The sequence below is a fragment of the Micromesistius poutassou genome (assembly GCF_964030765.1).
Source record: "Micromesistius poutassou genome assembly, chromosome: 24".
Lineage (NCBI taxonomy): Eukaryota > Metazoa > Chordata > Actinopteri > Gadiformes > Gadidae > Micromesistius > Micromesistius poutassou.
Window position 1 is genome coordinate 1,872,491 of NC_140294.1, and position 4,457 is coordinate 1,876,947.

A 4,457-nucleotide genomic window follows, 5' to 3' on the forward strand; every position below is an offset into this window, starting at 1 on the left:
AGAGAAGCCATATACCTGGTTTACTTGAATGAGGAAACATTGAACAAACCCATGAGAGTCATGTTTACTATTACAAAATGTTGTTTAGATTTAAATGTAAAATGTCCAAAACTCTACATACATAAAGCTCACTGAGCCATTCAAACCTATGCATACTCTAAGGAAAATTAAAAATTGTGTTACTCTTTATGTTCAGTAGATTTTCATACATGCTGAAAAAATTGTGTTATTTTTTATGTTCAGTAGATTTTCCATACATGCTGAAAAAATTGTGTTACTTTTTGTTATGTTCAGTAGATTTTCAATACTTACTGAAAAAAATTTTTGTTTGTTTTGTTTTGTTTTTGTTATATTCGGTAAATTTTCAATGCATACTGAAAGGGTATAAATTCTGTGTTATGACAAACAAGTGAATTTAAAAAAAAAAAAGGGTTTAACCATTTACCTATGCTGTTCAATTTTTTGTAATGTTGAAAGTATGTGAATTTAATTTTGTTTTATGCCTAGAAGTGTTTTGACAAAGTTTCCATTGATGAATACATATGTGCCTTTATGATTATGCCTTTATGACCATATGACGTACTGATTGTATTGTGTAGTGTTGATTATGTTGATGATTGTTCCATGGTAACCAACCCATGGGTATGTACATATTTTCTCTTTTGCTTTTTACTCTTGTTTTTATTTTAATTTTATATATGCTGTTGGTAATATTAGTGGTTTGTAGAATGGTCATCTGAGATGACCAAGGAGGGAATTGTGACATTTTTTAATTGTAATATTCCCTAGCGATTCATTTTTATTGTAATACTCTCACTTAGCCATCTAGTAGCACCAAGCATAGTTTAGAGGTAATTTCCCCTCCTAATCGCCTGAGGGCAGCACTGAACACATTTGACAAAGTTACAAAACATTTACACTAGGGGCAGCAACGGACACACCTGGGATACATAAACTCAGACTCCACCTTTGCAGAGCAGAATCTCTCAGCGGCGTATCTTCCTGCATGCTAAGCTCTGAGACGCTCCGCGCGTGTTATTTACGATCCCTCTCCTTTTGTTTCATAGACGATAGACCAAAAACCTTAACCAAATAAAGTGAGTTAAAAGCGATCCTGTCTCGGCGGCCTTTCCTGGACCAAAATCCACAACAGTTCATCTTAAAAACAGTTTTAAACTGTGCCATTGGGATATATTATTGAGATGTTGCTCGTTATGAGTTAAAAATGTAATGTCTAATTGTTAATATAATAAATAATAATTGTTCTGGTTAGTTTAGATTCCCTTTGGTTTGGTAGTTTAGGGGGAAGACCCTTGGTCTTACGGAACATTGCGAGGTTGGTTCAGACTCTCCTGTCTTTTGTCCTTTTAAGCCCGGTCTATTATAGTCACATTTCTGTCATTTATGCCGGTAAATATGATATATATTTTTTAATGTAGGGAGGTGTGGGATATCTTCTTTGGCGAGATAGCACTGTCTAAGGATACAAGGAACTATGGACTGTTTAGCTGGGACAGTGGATCGATCTTCCCCAGAACCTCACTAACTAGCCCTACTTACTTGGGTCTGATCTAGTTTCCAGCTTTAACATGAGCCCGGTTGATTTGTTTCAGTTAGGGGTACATCGTTTCAGTTGTATTGCTCATTATACTAGGGTGACCAGATTTCCTTAAACTAAAACCGGGACACTTTGCGCGTGACCGTCGTGCGCGTGCATGTGAGGTCATAGACGCAGATATTAGGCTCAATTTCAACACGTAGGACCAGTGGAGGCTGGTGATTAAATTTGTGGGTGGGGCGCAGGTTTATCCCCCCGAAAATGTTGATTTGGTAGATGTGATTTCCTGTATTCTGGTGCATTTTGGGGATGGTCACTACCTAAAAATGTATTCAGCCTACATCCTGACTTGCAGGGCCTGGACAAGCTTACATTGCATATACAGACCTACTTTATGGCATTCCACCAACCATTGCTATTTGTCCTATGGGTGTTATTCTGATATTGAGGCTAATCATGTCTATAGGAAAGTCACTGTCTATAGGACTACTGCTCACAACAAAGACTAATGGGGGAAATAATCATGTATGTTTTTGATAGGCCTATTTACACATTTATGAGAAAATATGAAAAGACATTGAATGAGTTTTGTGTGGGACTACTATTTCTATATTTTTATGAATTAGCCTGAAGCTTCAGAAAGTTGTAAACAAAGCATAGTGCGTGTGCGTGTGCGTGTGTGTGACGTCAACCTCATAGAGCTCCGAAAACATGATCTAAACACAGAGACAAACGCTCTTCAAAATAGCCTACACATATTTGTTTGAGGAGTGAATTTGCTCCAAAATCGATTTGTTTGCTGACAGCCTGCTGCTGTGGAATTGCGGACAGGTGTCATCAAAATTGGCCCATGTAACAAGTAACGCCTTTAAGGTGGGAACGGTCATGCGGTTCCTCTCGTCAGTCCAAGTATTGTACATTATACATTCATATATAATGAGCCATGATACAATTTCATTCATTCATCTATTGGAAATATTTACACATATTTAATTTAACTTTACAATTGTACAATTCCCCACTGTTGTTGTTGTTTAGGCTGGAATCTCATCCCCCTCATTTCTAGCAGCATACAGCCGGTTGAGCCAGTTAGCTCACATATAGCAGGTTTAGCCAGTTAGCTAACATATAGCAGGTTTAGCCAGTTAGCTAACATATAGCAAGTTGAGCCAGTTAGCATCTCAGCATCTCAGACCAGTAATTGGCTTAGCGGGTTCCCTCCTCGTCCTAGGACACTGGGTGTGGTCTGTGGTGGAATCTCAGCAGGAACCAGGCTTTGTCTGTCCTCTATTTCTGCCTCTTTAAACTGCAGCCTCCAGTTTCTGAAAGAACTTCTGAAAGTCTTAACGTATTAATTTATGTGTAACCCTATGTGTAACCCCTAGGTATTGAAATTTAGCTTTTTGACGTTTGATACTTACAATAACAAACCGTGATCGCTTTTGGAAATGAAAAGTGGCCTTCAATTGCTGATTGTTTCTCCGTTTCTTGTCTCAGTTGTCTTTTTATCCTAAATAAAACCTTAAATCTTCCAATGGTGGTAATCTATGAGGCATATGCAAAACCATTGCCAAAGGGAGGCTCATCATTTCAAATGTCTAATGTCTGCAATGTTCATAATACTGCACACCTATGGTGTAGCCATAGCAAATGAATAAGATGAATAGCAGATGAATAAGAAAGGTGTATGTGTAATTTATTTTGTTTGTCTTTATACTGTGTTATATTTGGACCTCGAGTCTGTCAATAAAGATAAGTGCCAAAGTCTTGAGTGAGGTTCTGACATCCCATGCTCCTGTGCTGGGTTCAGATCTCGAGCCTTCCTTCCTGATTCGAGTGGCGCCCGAGGTCTAGTGATTAAGGCGTGTGTCTCCCTCTCCCGGCTGAAAGGTTCTGGGTTCTATCCCCACTGTCTGCACTCCCCCCAACCCCTAGCTGGTTCCTAATGACATGTATCTAAATAAAATCACTCCATAAAGTTGCTTTGGATAAAGCACCTGCCATATGCAACGGTGGACTCACATCACAAAGGGAGTTCAACAGAATTTTAAATTAAAAAGGTAATTTGAAATGGTAGAAAAAAAAAAGGCAAAACAAATGTCTAGGGATAATTGGTTTACCTGCAAGGATATGTGGGGAAAGAATTAGATAAAGCAACGCGCCCATGTGAAAGAGTAAAGCAGTAGAGTGCCTGCATCAACCAAAAGGGTGCCCATGTGCAGGAGTGAAAACCTGCTTATATAACGCCACCCTCAGTACTAAGGTGTGGTTAGTTAGGTTATTAAGACACGGAGGCCCAGCCCTGCACTTGTAGTGGCAGATATGGCCCAAAGGGGGTGCAGGGGGTCGTCACATATATGACAATGTATTTTATTAGTATAGTTTGGATATACCCTCTGGTGACCAAGTGGGCAAGACTTGAGTTGTCAGCGAGTGGGAGGTTGAGTTATGACACTGCAAAATGATGTGCCATCAAAATCATGTTTATTCAAAAAAACGTGACTTAGTATCATGTAATGGGCGGAGCTACAACAAGGTAATCTGGAAGTGGAGGGGAAGTAGATTAGACAGGAAGGGTGAAGAAAAGGAGAGCGTGTGTCTTTTTGTTGTGGAACATCATTGTTTTTGCCAACACAAACCCACCAGCGCCATGTTGAACGTTAGATTCATGCAAGTTGAGTTTGTAGGCGACAGTCCTTGTGCGTATTGTGTGTTTGTGGAAGTAGAGACTTAAGAACCGGTATGGGCACAGCTCATCTCCTGGTGAGAGTGAGTTAATTCTTTATGCTGTCATTGTGATGCGTTTTGGAAAGCTGTGAATTATTTTGTATAGTGTTGTAATTTGATTGGACTCTGGACTCCAGAAAAAAAAAAAAAATTCTTCAGCTTGAATCGTTTT